This window comes from Macrobrachium rosenbergii, chromosome 21 (genome assembly GCF_040412425.1).
Source record: "Macrobrachium rosenbergii isolate ZJJX-2024 chromosome 21, ASM4041242v1, whole genome shotgun sequence".
Taxonomy (NCBI): Eukaryota; Metazoa; Arthropoda; class Malacostraca; order Decapoda; family Palaemonidae; genus Macrobrachium; species Macrobrachium rosenbergii.
Genome location: NC_089761.1, coordinates 20,198,144 through 20,215,783, shown reverse-complemented (window position 1 = coordinate 20,215,783; position 17,640 = coordinate 20,198,144). Strand labels below are relative to the sequence as shown.

Sequence of the window (17,640 nt, the reverse complement as noted above, 5' to 3'; positions counted from 1 at the left end):
TGGGTCTTTTGTTGTTGCTCATGTGTTTTGCATTATTGTGCTACAAATTATTATGCACATATAGTACAGACTGAAATATTAGTTCTCTCTCTCTCTCTCTCTCTCTCTCTCTCTCTCTCTCTCTCTCTCTCTCTCTCTCTCTCTCTCTCTCTCTCTCTCTGATTAGTTAATGGGGTTTCTGTTTGTTAGCTGCTATTTTTGTTTTGCATAATTGTACTACAAATTGCAATGAATAGAAATATATGATGAAAAATCTTGTCCTTTCTTTGTATTCCTTCAATCTCCCAATCTGCATCTTTTTGCAACGGCGATTTTGACACTACTCAGCAAGGGAAGCCCAGTGATGAGTTATAACTGTTGCTTGCAATTACAGGTCTTGATTCTGGCAACTATACCCATCTAGGTCTCTTAGCTATTTCAGAATAAATTCCCATAAAATTATTTCATTTACTAAAAGAAAAAATAAAACCTCAATGTTCTAATGCCTCACCAACTGGAGGTTACTTTTAAGAGATACTGTTCGTTCAGCATTTACAGAATCTTATTCAATGAGAGGAGATTTCACGAAAACAAAACGTCCCGTGAGACACAATACCCACCCTGTTAATTCAGGGCACGAATCTTCAATTCCTTTGGAATTAAAACCAGTAACGATGACGGGCATTTATCGAAGGTCAAAATCAGACCATTAACGAAATCGTTTTCTGTGGCGTTGGATAGCTGCTACCTATCTTCTGGGGTTTCAACGATTAGAATTGGCTAGACCCATAAGCAGCTAACCATCGTGATCATCGCATAAACGACTGATCTTTTTAATAATATACCTTCCTCATCATACCTTCCCTGCTGTTAAACCAAGCGGTGCGGGACTTTAGGCTATTCAGCGCTCAGGGCAGTGATAAGAGGGAGTTGGACTGGTTAGACAACAAGATAAAGATATCTAGAAAATAAAGGAAATGAAGTAAAGGGATCTAAAGGTGGAACTGGGAGAAACAACCTTTATTGCACTTATTTAGAGGAGCTATCAAACGAGCAAAATTTCGGGCAGCAAGAAACGCTTCTGTCAGCAGACTCAGCAACCGATTTCAAAACTGTCTGCCTCGCAGAGCAAAAACTACCTCCTTTACACTCACTGTAATTACTGTTTACATTCGTTCAAACGTTGGTTTCGATCTGGTGTAGGTTTGTGTGTTACGAGTTAAACAATGACTATACAGTCGACATTCGAGGCTGAAGCCCAATTACTTGAAAAATTAAGGACAACTTCAGTTCTATGGAGCTCCAAACATCCATCTTACTCGAAGAAGTTCTTGGAAAATTATATCTGTATATTGACGGGCCTTTCGAGCTGGCGGCAGCATTTCCAGATACAGACGGGATTGACGCAGGTATGTGTATTTATAAATATTCGTATAATCAGTCATTTGAACTGAAATCTTTACGGACCTCAGATTCATTCATGCTAAGTTTTTCCCTCGTATGATGATTCAGAGTTAAGTGTAGCCTACAATTAGCCTAGGGAGCTAGGCTATGCCATGCCAGCCTAGGTTAGTTCAGGCAGTGTAGCCGACTGTAGTTGGATGGAACAAGGGAGTGCCCAGGGTGATAAATCGGGTAAATGTAAGAGACGGCTGCACGAATATATCGTTTATTAATATAATTTTTTGACGAAGCAATATACATAAGGGTGTATATAATGCAGCATAGGTGAGGTAATTCGAGAAATGCACCGAGATAAGTAATTTACCGTCTGTTATTATGTATGTTTTTACGTTCATCCCGAGGGGCTGGTACTAAACACTGCGGAAGCTCGACGGGGTCCCGTGTTTAGTACCAGCCCCTTGGAGATGAAGGGAAAAATATAGACAAGAGACGGTAAATTTATCGCTACCTCAGTACATTTCTCGAATTATCTCACCTTTCCAGCGTTATGTATTCCACTTTACATATTGTTCAGCGAAAAAATTATATCAATAAACGATATCTTCGTGTGGCCGTCTCCTTGACATTTACCGTGAATCGTTATTGCTAAATGTGAAGGGCCTATTAATCATCCCAATTTACCCTGGTTACCCACCTTCTCCTTATTTTTTCTGTGCATTCGCAATAAAACAACTAACAGGGATTTCAGCGTCACAATGACATACAAAGATAAGGATATTAACCGCCAGTTCACAATGATTAACGTGTAATGTACATATAACAAAGCTTTATTGACGGAATAGCAGAACCAAACTAACAGGAAGTGAATAATATAAAAAGGAATGCTACAGATATGGTGTCACTTTTTCAGATATACAATGTAGGCTTATGTATTTTTGATAGTCACAATGACTTCTTAACTTCTCGACTTAGGCCTAATCGCATTTTTTTAATACACATTGTACAAAAAACCAGTATCCGAGAGTGAAATATGCGAAAAAACCTTCACATTACCGTACTCATCCTCTTCCCTTCTTGCTTTTCCTTTCAACTTTTAGTTTTCTGTTAAAAAAAACTATTGTGATTGCTATTTGTAGGTCCGTCCGCGCTTTTTCTGCCCGCCCTCAGATCTTAGAAACTACTGAGGCTGTAGGGTTGCAATTTGGTATGTTGATCATCCACCTTCCAATCCTTAAACATACCAAATTGCAGCCCTCTAGCCTTAGTAGTTCCTATTTTATTTAAGGTTAAAATTAGCCATAATCGTGCTTCTGACAACGATATAGGACAGGCCACCACCGGGCCGTGGTTAAAGTTTCATGTGTCGCGGCTCATAGAGATAGATCTATTTTCGGTGGCCTTGATTATACGCTGTAGCGGCTGTACAGAAAACTCGATTGCGCCGAAGAAAACTTCGGCGCATATTTTACTTGTTCCTTACCGTTAATAATATTTCTGGAATAATGACAACAGAATTATTGAATCCTTGTCACTGATACTGGCTTGCAGGTATTTATTCGTTTGGTTGCATAGACGCAAAAGAAACTCGTGTCATCAATCTCGCCTGTAGTAAAATACAATCAGCACTGTAACAGAAAACACACCTCAGTTAATTCCATAACCTTTGCTGATATCAGGCGCCTAGTAAGTTAGTCCGTTGTGATGAGGAGATAAGAACTGGTTTTCACTTCTTTAAAAATCGCTATTTTTAAGTGTAAAAGTGATATGCGATAACGTGCGATAGCGAAGTGTGTCAGCAGACTGATAAAAGCCATTTTGGAGAGGGAAGGGAGGCAAGGTCTCAGATCTCTCTCTCTCTCTCTCTCTCTCTCTCTCTGCGTTGGAACGGCAGAAGTTTAGTACAGTTTTCTTATAACGGTTGAACAATTAAGTGACGAGAATAAAAAAATTAAATTGAAAATGTGGCATGTCATTTATTCTAGTTTCTTCTTTCATTTCATTTCATAAAAACCGACGTTATCGGTTGATGAATAACTTTTCCGATTGGCCCAGTGAACAAAACTGATAAATACAGATTTTTTTTCTATTTTGAAAGACAAACGGTTCAGAGTTTAACCACAGGACGAGTCGACATGTAACAAATTCCATGAAATATTTACAACGCGAGAAGTAAAAAACAAACCCAGATCCTATCAAGATTAGCGGCAAAGTCATGACAGCTCGACATGATATAATGACCTACATTGTCTATAGGAGTTTAATAGACTGATTAACTGTTCTATATTTGGAAGCACTTGGCAACTTTGAAACCGTAGAGGCGTATTTTGTGTATCAACTTAAAAGAAAATTTTAGATTTTTACGTGGCCTACTTACTGTTTTCCTTGTTCAGGGGCCCAATCTGGGGTCTAGCTCGTGAACAGCGGTGCTTACTAATAACCTTGAAGATCTGTCTGCAATTGCTAGGCCAGTCAGGAAACGTAAAAGAAAAAAGCAGTTGGGCGGAGGGCCATACTTCAACAAGGGGCTTGCAGATAAACTTTAAATGGGATATATTTATAATTAACCACATCAATCAGAAGACTGGGGAATGATAGGCAGATCCAACAGGGGCTGCCACGTGGTCAGTTATGCTATCTCTGTTTAAAAATTGAATAGTCTATGATTAATCTTCTTGAAAGGGATACTGAAGAATTGATTGCAGTGGCCTTTTCACTACAAGAAGCACAAGACAAGTCGATGTTTTCACAGCTGATGTACCGTCTGCAATTTGATAATGCCAGCGGTTACACAAGGATAATTATAACGATCTCTGGCGAATCGAGGGCTGCACAGAGGGTGCCAAGATAACTCGATTCTGGTACAATATACTTGCATTAAAATTCACACTGAGCTAAGTGAGTCAGGTCTTTGTGATAACTCGCACTTCAGAAAAGAAAATGAGAGTGCAGTTGGAGATTTAAAGATACGTGACTGTTGAAAATAACCTCTAGTCAGGACGATACCTTATAACGGAGCGATGGAGGGACCTCGCGAATTTCACAGATTCTGAGGATGCGTTTAATGGAAAAATGCGATAATTCGACTGGGTAGTTGAAGTGGCCACGTTGAGAAGTCCCAACTCAATAAAGGGAGTCCCGCCCCAAAGGGTAGTGTGTCGATCTACAGGCGAGTGTTAAGGCTATGGCCTGCTGTTGTTGTTGTTTTAGATTTAGCGGCACATGCAGCACAGGCTCTTGCTCCTCAGGCAGCCCGTAACTCTATATTAGATTCAGTCTGTGAGATGGGTAGGTTAATGAAAACTTTATTATGATGCATGAAAGTGATTTTTGGTGGGGGGGTGATTTTTTGAAATGAAAAAGTTTAACAGGCAGGTTGCAGCCTCTTTAAACCTAAGGTACCCATCAGATGAGGGATAAAAGTACGATAGTAAAGTGAGTGTTGGCTGAGTAGAAGTAACAAGATGGAAAAAAGAAGATTGAATAGTAGGCACAGGTAAACTGTTGTACACAGGCTCGTGGTGATCTAAAGCCATATTCCTTGTCGGTCCCTAATTCTTGTGTCTGTATGTGTTTTGTGTATTTGTTGGGTGTTGATTGTGGTGGATGGAAGGTGGTTTTGATAGGGGAGGGAGTGATTTCTAAAAGAGTCAGCAGTTAGAAATGAATGGTATGGCTTTTGATTTGTTGTCTGGGTCAGGTCTGTTGTGTCTGATGTAAGAATTGGGAAGGAGAGTGGGTGGTTAAAGGTATGGATTCTTTAGAGTTACCGTGGTGGTGGGTAGGAGCATAGGAAGCCTGCAAATTCATGAATGTTTGCCAGTATGTGCTTTGTTATTTGGGTAGCTGTTCTTTCATTTCCCTTCATAACTTGTTCTCAACTGTTCTGTTTCTGTACAGTCAAGAAGGTAGTGTTCAAGGGTTCTTCTGGGATTGTTTCACAGTACTTGCATGGTTGGGGTTGTCTACTATTCTTTGCCATGTGCAGGTATCTAGCCTTAGCCGATGGATTATGACTGCTAGGGCCCGTGACATGTCTTTGGTTATATTTATGGGTTTTTAGGTTTACTGGTGTCCATGTACCATTTGGCAGTTTTGAGCCACCGAAACAGCTCTTCTGACTTTGCTTTTCCTCCTGCAGTTGGCAGTGTGCTGCTGCTTTGTTTTTCAGTTATTGTGAGCGCGAGGGTGATTTTGATACTAATGCTGCTCTGTAGCAACCCACTTTTTGCTAAAGAATCTGCTTCTTCGTTTCCTTGGATTCCCACATGGCTCGGAATCCAGTTTAGTGTTATTTGCCTGTTCCTGTCTTGATGGAGGTTTGCGATTGCTTTAGCGATGGCCAATGACTCTCGCCTTATATGACCTCAGGGGCTTATTTTCTTGCTCCTCCCAGAGGTCACTGTCGTCGTGAGAATGGCGGTCGTGCCCTCGTTTTCTATGTTAGGAACTTTCCCAAATCCTGGTGACTTCTGGCAACCCATGTTTGCCAGTTTTTATGGGGAACTCAACCTTTCTGGCAGGTTTTCGGCAGGCTTTGTCTCCATTTGCCTTTTATCTGAAAAGAGGTAATTCAAGCAGTCACCAGGTCTTTAGAAAAGATAAACAGATGCACCAAAAGGGGAGCATGGAGAGAAATTCACATAGGGGCTGAGTTTCTCATGCCCTCTTCAGTTAGGTATCAGTGCGAAATTACGTTATTTTGGGGTGAAACACAGTTTGGAGGTTTGGGTTTGCTTTCAGAAGTGGATTCCCACTTAACAGCTCCCCCACAAAGTTGACAATTGCACCTTGAATTGGGTGGAAATGTCAACAACTAAGTGAACTCAACTGAACAAACTGATAACTTGCTGCTTCCCTTTTGATTCTGCAAGTAAATCAAAAGCAAAGTACATATCACTGATTTTTAAATTGGACTTGATGTAGTTTATGTTACGCTGCAAGTTAGTCATTATCTCTCATGTTATTACGTTAAAGCAGCATTATAGCAAATAGAAAATTAAAAGGTCTATGAATTGATATTTCAAGACTCTAGGTAACAACACGGATAACAATAATATGATTAGTATGGCTTTAAAACTTCAGGTTAGACGTGCACTTAATTAGTAAGGTTACTTTGACAGTCCAAAGTCATGCTGTTAGGATGCCTTGAGGAGGCATTACAATGAAGTATTCATGGGCTTAGGTTAGGTGATCCCACGATACTTGTATGTGGCCGCATGGTGCCAGATGTGGCACCAACAACACGGGTGCCTTGCGGCACAAAGCTAAGTACAATGGAGGACAGTTAAGTATATAAAGTACATGGGCTTTGCAAGTCACAAGTAAAATAAATGACAGATGCAAGAGTAAGTAAAAGTATTGATTAATATGCCAGAAATACATTTCTTAGCCTATGAAGGCTGGCTAGGTTCATTCTTTAGCCCTATAGGGCGACAAAAGGGCAGCCAGAGGGAGTGACCCCTCTGGCATGAGCAACTGCACATGGCGATGGCAGTGGCACTGTGCCAGGTGTGGCACTCATGCAGTTAGGCTGAAAGACTCTGTTATATTCAATTTAAAAGTTACCATGCTGTTGTAGGCATTAAATAGGAAGTCAAAGGACTTAGGGTAACACAAAAAAACTGGCGATTGCACTCTGCATTGGCAGAGTGGGAAGCAAATTAAGATGAGCCATTTATAGGCTTATACAAAGGGTTCATGAAGGGGCAAGATTGCCAGGAAAATATTAAATTAGAAGATTGGAAAGAGAGAGAGAGAGAAGTGATCAGAGTGTAGAAGGAAACATTACAAGAAGAAATTAAGTTACACAGTTGTGAGAAGAAAAACAGGGGAAGAAACCCAGCATCCTCCTCTGGACAGAGGTGCCAAAGTTCTTTGTAGGATAAAGGTGAGGCACTGTGCCAAAGGACACTAGTGTGAGAAGAGCTCAACAGCTCTTATGGTGTTACCTGGATTTATCTGTGCCTGTGACCTTTCTTCAGTGGACCTCCTTGGTAGGGAACAGTGCCACCTGTCCTGGTTTCTTTGATAGCCAAAGTAGGGGCATTCGTTACAAGCTCCACTACTAGTCGTCGCAGTTCCTTGAATTCATCGGCCAGTTGTGATATGGCAGAATCCTTATTCATGGTTTTGTGTGCAGAGGACTGGGAAGGAGGAGAAGAGGTCGTGGTGGACATGAGAGGCTCGCAGGTTGCCATGACCAACTCAGGCACGGGTTGCGAGGCCGGACCTTTGGGTGAGCTTCCGCTGCAGTCAGAGGAATCTGGAGGGGACCTGAGTATATTGTGTATTGGCTTTCGCACTAGCACTGGTAGTGGTGCCAAGCAGGAGGGGGAGAGGTTAGCCAGACTGGGATCCCTTGGTGGAAGATTCAGGGTGCCCCTTGGCACTGGCACTGGGGCAGGGCCTGGCACTGGGATGTGATTTGTCTGGGACTCGACAGTCGGAGCCTGGCACTGCTCAGGGCACTCAAGTGGCACTGGCAGCAGGTTTAAGGCAGGTCCTTGAGGACAATTGGTTTTTTATCTGTTTTTTGAGGGGTTAGGACCCCTGGATTTCTGTAACTTAGAAGGGGACCAGAAGTCCTGTCCCAGGAGGAGGTCAGCCTCCAGGATGGTAAGTAGCTACTGCCAGAGTGCCGATTTTTTATCTTTGTCTTGTGACCCTTAGCTTGACAGTGGGGAGAATCATCTTCATTCGATTGATACCCTCCATTGTAATAAGTTTACATCTGTCAATGGTGGCCCCATAGGGGACCTTATCTTCTCTTATGAGGGAGATTTGCGCGCCAGTGTCATGGAATGCTGTGACCTGGCTGGTGGGGTAGCTACCTCTGGGAGGCACCACAGATATAGGGCCTTCGACTGGAGGGCCTAAGGTTTTTGGATTTGTCACTGCCAAAGCAATGACGGTTGGTTTTGTTTTACTAGGGCATTTTGCCCATAGAGCAGAGTGTCCTTGAACCTGATAAGTGGTGCAATGATTTTTGCTGTGGTCTCAGCGTGGCACTGTCCCATTGAAGGGGGCAGGCCCTTTGTTGTTCATTCCAGAGCCAGGCATGGCTCAGTTTGGTGGGATCTCATTGGGGGACTTAGCGGGAGTTTCTGGCTGATTCTCAGCCTTCAAGCGGCACTGATCTGTGGAGTGCCCGGGTTTTCTACAATAGCTGCACATGGGCTTCTTGCGTGGGTGCCCATTCTTGGGCGGGGGCTGCCCAGAGGAAAGGGAAGAGGGCTAAATCTTATGGCCCCAGGAACTGGCTGTGGGATGGTGGGTGTCCCAGTGATCTGCCAAATGGCAGCACTCATCTAGCGTCAGAGGGTTCTTATTGCAGAGGTAGGCAGCGAGAGGCTGAGGGGCGTAGTGTAGGAAGCCCTCGAGCTGAAAAGTTTCTGTTATTTCCTCCGCAGAGGTAGCATTGCGGGATTTTAGTCACCGCTTGAGCGCTTGGGACTTATGGCATGCCCAGTTGGCCCATGTTTGACCTGCCTCCTTTGGGTGTCCTCTCCAACGTTGTCTCCATCTTTCAGGGGTGAGCTCATAGGCCTTAATTATGGCCTTCCGGACCTCCGCAAGATTTCCACGGTCTGCTAATGGGACAGAGCGGAACGAGGTTTGGCCCTTTCCCTCCAGATGTTTTGACAGCAGCATAGAGGTTTCTGCAGGCTGGGGCTTGAAATTCCTGAGGACCTCTTCCACTTGGTCAAGCCAGGGCTCAGGCTCCGAGTTATTCCATTTTGGCATCATGGAGCTGGCAGCAGTGATAGAGGATGGTGAAGGTGTGGTTGCAGGGCTGTGGACCCCTTGGGCAGCCATGGCAAGCTCATGGGCTCGATCCCGGTCTTCCTTAGCTAACCTGTCTAGCCTGGCTTGCTCTCTTTCTTGGCTCTCCCTTTCTTCCTTGGCTTCTCTTTCTTGCCTCTCCCTTTCTTCCTTGGCTTCTCTTTCTTGCCTCTCCCTTTCTTCCTTGGCTTCTCTTTCTTTCTGCTTTTTGACCCAGTCTAGCAGTTCTTGGCCCTTGAGCCCCATGGCTTTCCCGGCGGTGACAAGGGCTGTGATGTCGTCGGGTTAAGAAGCCATATTGCCGAGGCGTCGAGGGAAGTTTTCTTTTTACAGGGAGCAGGCTATATTCCCAACTGAACGTAATTCGCAGGTTCGAACGACAGTTCCTTATGTAAGCTGGTTGGAGAACGTGCTCTTAAATGCAGTAACTAGTAGCTTGAAGAGCTTAATGTATTCTTAATTGAATGTAAATAGTGATTAGTTCGAAGAACGTGCTCTTAAATGAAGTACTAATAGCTTGAAGAGCTTAATGAGTTCTTAGATGAACGTAATTAATGAATAGTTCGAAGAACGTGCTCTTAAATGAAGTACTAATAGCTTGAAGAGCTTAATGATTCATAGACGAACGTAATTAATAAATGGTTCGAAGAACGTGCTCTTAAATTAAAGTAACTAGTTCTTGAACGTAAGGTTCTTAATTGAATGGATTGAAGGGGTTCTCAGAACTCAAAATGTAATATCACTGCGAAAGATCAACATCAGTTAGAAACAAAAGACATCATGTATGACTTTTACTCTACTTTGCAGATTTAATATGCTGTGAACACCAGTAGTAATTTTCTTTTCTAAGAACGTGATATTAAACTGCATTGTTGAGTAAAAGTAAAGTAAGATGATTGCTTAATTGGCTAAGGTTCGTAATTGAACGTCTCAGGCGTGCTCTAGAACATTCATGAAAGAGTTTAAGATGTTCTGAGAACATAAATAAGGTTCGTAAGTGAACAACTCTTGGCGTGTTCTAAGAATGTAAATAAGCTTCGTAAGTGAACGACTCAGGCGTGCTCTAGAACGTTATTGAAAGGGTTTAAGATGTTTTGAGAATGTAGATAATGTTCGTAGGTGAACGACTCTGGCATGTTCTTGGACAAAAGGGTAAAATTCTCAAAGGAATATAGAATGTGGGCGTTGGTAATTGAACGGATTTATTATGTTGAGAAACACCTATGGTTGAAGCAGATGAACGTACGCTGTGAAACAAGTGGTAACACACGTCCTTACTTGGCAAAAGAACTGAGCTGAGCACAGTACGAAGGTAACCAAATGCAAAGAATATGACGCTGTTGTGACTTTCAGCGCCGAGGCAAAGTAAATAAATCCTCCCTGATGCGATGAGTACAAAATGCATATAACTAACATGCACGGGTTGAATATTTTTCTTATGGTCAAGTTCACAATGTATTTACTCTGTTTAAATATGGAAATTGTCTGACTAGTATAGTACTGTATGGTTATTGGAACAATGGTCGTACTCGCGTGGTATTCGACGAGGGTGGGGAAGGGTATGGTTATCAACACAATGGTCGCGTTTGCATGGTATTTGACGAGGGTGGGGGGGAGGGCAGCTGGGTGAAACACGTGCTGTTTGTTGTGAGCGAAATCTCGCGTGAAAAGTTATGAAAAGACAAACGCTATTGGAACGGTTTTCCCAGCTTGGCACTCAGGATTTATGAATGAGTAGAAATTCGCTCGCTTTCTTATAGTCAAAATGGCAGTTAAAAGCAATGAGTTTGGAATTTACAATGGCTTACGTGTTAGCAAATGAAGTGATTTTTCTTTCTTGGACGCAACAAAATGATTATTTAAAATTTTAAACGGATTTCTTTTTTTTTTTTTACGAAAACCAAGCGCTTTTGCTACGGCGAGCATGATAGAGGATATATATATACTCCAGGGATGGGAAAAATTTCTGGTTGGGCTATAATTCACGGCCCGAATTTTACTGTGTACCTAGCTAATTTTTGGACGACCAATTGTCCAGGGCACATGGAGGAAATAATCGCACTATTTCCCTTCTTTATTACTTATATTCGCATTTCACTGCTTAGCTAATCCTAGCGTTTAAGACATGCAGACTACCATGCGTTAGTCACAATTCTTGTGTTTTTCGCTATGAAAAATCTTGTTAGCATGCACAGGGCCTATTGTTTCCTAACAATGTACACAGTCATGGTTTTATTCAGACCTACAGTATGATAAGCTAAAAATAATAACATCGCACTTACGCTGTGGGAACTTGCTTGCTTCTGCTTATTTTAGGATTTGTGTCACCAGATTTGTTTCTAATCTCGTATCCAGCTTTGGCAAAAGCTACTGGCTGGAATCTACAGTCCTGGCAAGGTCGCCATTTTTAGATTTTTACCTGGCATACTTACTGTTTTCCTTGTTCAGGGGTCCAATCTGGGGTCTAGCTTGTGAGCAGGCTTACTAATAACCTTGAAGATCTGACTGCAATTGCTAGGTCAGGCAGGAAACATAGAAGAAAAAAGTTTGGCTGAGGGCCATACTTCAACAAGGGGCTTGTAGATAAACACAAAGATTTACTTTAAATGGGATATATTTTACAATTAAACACATCAATCAGAAGGCTGAGAATGATAGGCGAATCAACAGGGGCTGCCCACGTGGATTAGATTATGCTATCACTGTTTTAAAAATGGATGATCTATGATTAATCCTCTTGAAGGGATACTGAAGAAATTGATTGCAGTAGCCTTTTCATGCAAGAAGCTTACAAAACAAGTTGATGTTTCCACAACCGATGTACCATCTGCAATTTGATAATGCCAGCGGTTACTGAGGATAATTATAACGCGATCTCAAACAAATCGAGGTTGGTTACAGAGGTGCCAAAGATAACTCGATTCTGGTACAATATACTTGCATTAAAGATTCACACAGAGCTAAGTGAGTCAGGTCTTTGTGATAACTCGCACTTCAGAAAAGAAAATGAGAGTGCAGTTGGAGATTTAAACATATGCGACTTGAAAAAAACCTCTAGTCAGGACGTTACCTTATAATGGAGCGATGGAGGGGCCTTGTCGAATTTCACGAGTTCTGGAGGGATGAGTTTAATGGGAAAATGCACAGGTAATGCAACTGGGTGGTTGAAAGATGACCACATGGAGGGGTCAACTCAATAAAGGGTCCATGCAAGGGGGTAGTGTGTTGATCTACAAGCAAGGGTGTTCTGAGAGCGGTGGCCGATGGCTCTCACCTTATGTGACCTCAGGGGCTTATTTTCTTGCTCCTCCCAGAGCTCACTGTCGTCACAAGAATGGCGGTCGTGCCCTCGTTTTCTATGTTAGCATCTTTCCCAAATCCTGGTGACTTCTGGCAACCCATATTCACCAGTTTTTATGGGGAACCCAACCTTTCTGGCGGATTTTCGGCAGGCTTTGTCTCCATTCGCCTTTTATCTGAAAAGAGGTAATTCAAGCAGTCACCAGGTCTTTAGAAAAGATAAGCAGATGCACCAAAAGGGGAGCATGGAGAGAAATTTACATAGGGGCTGAGTTGCTCACGCCCTCCTCAGTTAAGCATCAGTGCGAAATTACGTTATTTTTGGGGTGAAACACAGTTTGGAGGTTTGGGTTTGTTTTCAAAAGTGGATTCCCACTTAACAAAAAAAAACAAAAAAAGAAAATTCTAAATGACGTTTAAAATAACCGGAAGTAATGCTAGATAGTCTCCGGTTCATGGGTAAGATAGGACTAACGGTTTTGGCATAGGAAAATTACAACATGCTCTAGAATTAGAAATGATGTTAAGGAACATTGGTTCTCCAAATGCTAATAATTTTATGAGATTTGGTCACCCTTGTTGGGGACAAATAGCGAAGCGAAAATGGCGGGATTCACGCTTGAATTGCGTTTGTCTCTCCCTCTCTCGCTCTCGCTCTGAGATGTTGATAGATATAATTTTCTTGTGTGTATTACATGATTATGCATTCCTCAGCTTTTGCCTATATTATTTGTTGAAATTACTACATCTCTGTCTGTCTCTATGGCATTCAGAACAGTTTTCTGCGGGTTGTTTCTTTACAGAGATTTTACTTACAGTTTTTGTCTGTCTTTTACTGCTTCACCTCTCTCTCTCTCTCTCTCTCTCTCTCTCTCTCTCTCTCTCTCTCTCTCTCTCTCTCTCTGTGTGTGTGTGTGCGTTCATACTGCAGCGGTATCATTATAGGTGCTCATTCGCTTCCTGAATACCAGTATGCATCACCGTCAACTGACCTGGGCAGTGGTTTTGTACATAGTTTGTTAGTCGACAATTGTGGATCGTAACTGGAGGTGAAGAGAGAGAAAAGAAAAGAAGAAGAAGTTAGAATAATGGTGACCAGTGCACGATCAAAATCAATATCATATATCCCCCCCCCAAAAAAAAGAGCGCCTCGAAGAGGTAATCCTCAACCACTCTAACCTCGGTGTGGTAATGCTCGCAGACTTACCTCGACGAGGTCATCCACACCCCTAACCTTGGCCTCCATGAGGTAATCTTCAATATCGCTCACAGGCCGCGACGAAACAATCCTCTACAACCCTCCCTCCCACACTGACTTCGATGAGGTATCCTGTATAACCTTACCTCCCAAAATGGCCTCGAGGAGGCAACCATCACCCCGCCAGGGCTGAAACCATTTATCAGATAGTTCTGTCTACGATGTGGTTGTTCTGTTGTTATCCACGCGTACCTCCCACCACCCTCCCCCCCTCCTCTCTCTCTCTCTCTCTCTCTCTCTCTCTCTCTCTCTCTCTCTCTCTCTCTCTCTCTCTCTCCACCCCAAGCTTCATAACTCCGGCCCCATCACGATAAGGATTAATGGGATTTCCTTGTCGTTCTTGAACGGGAGGGCGACAGATTCCAGGTCAAACACGCGTCCGTTATCCATTAGGTCTATCAAGTGTCACTCACTCCCGCCGGACGATTGGGGTCCTTGTCCATTTGCGCATGTGCGAACGTGCGAGAGGTCTCTCTCTCTCTCTCTCTCTCTCTCTCTCTCTGATGTTTAAGTCTTCTGTAATTTCTTGTTGGATTCACGGTGCGTTGAGTTTCGTTCTTTAGGAATGATTGTTATCGGATTTATAACCGTGTACTGTTATAAATCCGATAACAGTTTATATATATATATATATATATATATATATATATATATATATATATATATATATATATATATATATATATATATATATACATTGTGTGTATTCCGTCAGGGTGGTTCCAGACGGCGTAGACCTTATTCTAAGGAGTCATTTTGGGGATGAAGCTGTTAGCCCATGCCATCTCCAATCTGCTAAGCGTTCCAACCCTCCAGTTCGCTCCGCCCACGCTGGGATCGATCTCGGGTCTCTAGCTGGTTTGGCTGATAACCGCTGAGAGAGAGAGAGAAGAAGAAAGAGGAAGAGAAGAGAGAGAGAGAGAGAAGAAAAACATAGCTACAGATATCAGGAATACTTCGTTTAATTAAATCTACTTGCCCTTGATAGACATTCCAGTCAAATTCTTGCTGGAAACGAAAGTGGAGCTGTTTTAACAACCCGTGTACAATTGCAGGGCTAAAAACAAGACCCAAATTCCAATTAGGAGATAACAAGCTCTTATGATTCCACTGAAAACACCAAAAAGATTCGGTTTTTTAATGAGTAAAATTCTCTCTCTCTCTCTCTCTCTCTCTCTCTCTCTCTCTCTCTCTCTCTCTCTCTCTCTCTCTCTCTGTAGAACACGAGAGGAAGGTAGGTTTAAATTTCATTATCATTTGATTAAACGTATTATTATTATTATTATTATTATTATTATTATTATTATTATTATTATTATTATTATTAAAATAGTTTAACCAGACCACTGACCTGACTTATCAGCTCTCATAGGGCTGGCCTCCATTAAACGTGTGAGAGAAATATTTATTATCAGCAGCAAAAATTGACAGAGAGAGAGAGAAAGAAAAGGAAGAAGAGAGAATAAAGAAAGAAAGAAGAAAGAAATTCTTTAAACCTAAATAAAATTTAAGTTATTACCACAGGCTAAATAGAGAGGAGAGAGAGAGAGCAGAGAGAGAAGAGAGAGAGAGAGAGAGAGAGGACAAAAATTCAATATCTCCACTAAAACAAGCAAGAAAAAACTAGTTTTAAGTTAGCCAAAATCTGAGCTTTGCGGAGAGAGAGAGAGAGAGAGAGAGAGAGAGAGAGAGAGAGAGAGAGAGAGAGAGGATCTGGAAGGAGACCTCAGAGCTACTGAATAGGAGCGTCAACTCCATTACAAGAGAGATAAATGTTTCGATAAAACCTCACTTCGGCTACTGTTTCGCTCTAATGGCGAGACCCGAGCGTCAGATATCTCCCATTCTCGTCCCCCCAAATCTTGTTCCAGAGTCCCTGGAAAGGTGTTCGTATCCGTCCATCTCTCACAAACAATGTCTTCCCAGCGTGAGACCCGCCCTTACGGTGTCAAACAAAAGTTTCTTGTCATTGTTGTTGTTGTTGTTGTTATTGTTGATGGCGTAGGGGGGATTGTAGATAAATTCTCGAGGATTTTGGGGGCTGTGATTTGATCAACGCAGAGGCAGAGAAAAAGTGTATGGGCTTTCAGGACGCAGAGAAGGGTGAATATTATTCTGCTTCCATAGGCTGCCAAAAGGCCCACGCTGTCTTGTTTGGTCTGGCACTAAAATCACAGTCCTCGTGTTTGTTTTGATTGGTTAAGAAAAAAAAGCCACTTTAGAGAACCATAAACTTGGTTTTCTACAGTGGCTTTTTTCTTGACCAGTTGTTTTGTGATGCGGCAGGAACCATCGCCACACCTGGGACATATTTGCAGCGGTCAGGTCTGAAGATCTGAAGACGCAGCCAAACTTTGCGAGCAGAGTTATTCCGTTTTTCCGAGCTGCTCAGATGTTACTAATTTGATACCAGCATAAGTAAAAAAAAAAAAAAAAAATTGCTCAAGATTAAAGATGAGGTTCACAAGTCAACACTATCGGCAGGTTAGATATTTGAAGTAAAAATTATGCTAAACAAGTAAACAAAAAAACCTTCACTCACGTGTGCAGCAAGCAAGTACAAAAGTTAAGTATACCTTAATTTAACCAGACCACTGAATTAGCCCTTGGGCAGTTCCCCGAAAGCTCCAGTACTTTGATTTTCAGGGTATGATCATTTCTTTGTAAAGTGCTGACCTCAAATGAAGCACATGTAAATGTTTGATTGGAAAAACTGGATAAACCAACACATTTTAACGAAGGATTCATTCGTGGCTGTTTTTAGGGTTGGATCATCTCCAGCCTCCATACTGAAATGTTTTTAGGATACAGATATGATCATAATGACAGAGGCTCCCGTAAGGCTTAATGTAAAAAAAAAACATGACAAAATGTTCCAGCAAGCATTACCACATTCTCTCTCTCTCTCTCTCTCTCTCTTACTCGATTGACAAATGCACAAACATGAGTGTCTATGCATAAACATAACACATGCACTACAGCACACACATACAATATATATATATATATATATATATATATATATATATATATATATATATATATATATATATATATATATATATATATATATATATATATATATATATACAGTATATATATATATTATATATATATATACATATACATACACATACACACACGTGTGTGTGTATATCAGTGAATATGTTTGTCTGTCTGTCTGTCTGTCTGCGTGTACTGTATGTATGTGTGAGAACTGACTGAGCTGAACAGCCCATCTGTACACCAGTTTCCCTGCCGTCTGCTGCGGAAGTTGAGTCTTCTGTCAATAAGAAGACAATGAGTTGCGTTGAATGCCACGAGATCCTCTCCTTCCAGAACCTCTTCCGGTGTTTGCCGAACCATTTTACCATCATCTCCATCTTCTCCATCGTCATTAGAGAGAGAGAGAGAGAGAGAGAGAGAGAGAGAGAGAGAGAGAGAGAGAGAGAGGTAGGAGGGTGGTACCCCTACAATACGTTGATAAAATATCTGCGAAGTTTATACATTCTTTTCCTCATTTCTCAAATCACGTGATAAGCAGATTTGGGACTGATTTACTGCGCAAGCGCAGGAAGCCCGACACTAATAATGGACACTGTCTGTCTGTTCAGAAAGGTGATATTTTTCGTGATTTGCGGTGTCTCTCTCTTCATCGGTTATTTGTAGATGTGTGAGAGAGAGAGAGAGAGAGAGAGAGAGAGAGTTTTGGTCCTTCTTACGATGTTCTCTGCGTCCCCAAATGTTTGTCAGCAATCGAGAACAGCATAAAAAAAAAAAAGCATCCCACTTACCGAAGTCATTCAAATTGCTGGTGACATTCAGTTATTTAAATTGCTTTCTAGAGTTATTTGAACTAAAAAGAAGTCGCTTTGTTTTTTATAAACTGGTGGCATCCATGTCATTTTTATAGTTGA

The 17,640-nt window shown here is 41.9% G+C and overlaps 1 long non-coding RNA gene across 4 annotated transcripts in view; it reads left to right on the top strand.

The window, feature by feature from the left end:
* The first annotated feature begins 817 nt into the window (after positions 1-817).
* Positions 818-17,640, top strand: part of LOC136849771 (uncharacterized) — a 99,046-nt gene continuing 82,223 nt past the window's right edge. For 2 of the 4 annotated variants that reach the window (XR_010856419.1, XR_010856415.1), the window contains exon 1: positions 819-1,388. This is a non-coding gene — a long non-coding RNA (uncharacterized lncRNA). Of the gene's footprint in view, positions 1,389-17,640 lie in introns of all 4 variants that reach the window. The other 2 variants (XR_010856418.1, XR_010856417.1) reach the window with 2 other exon arrangements.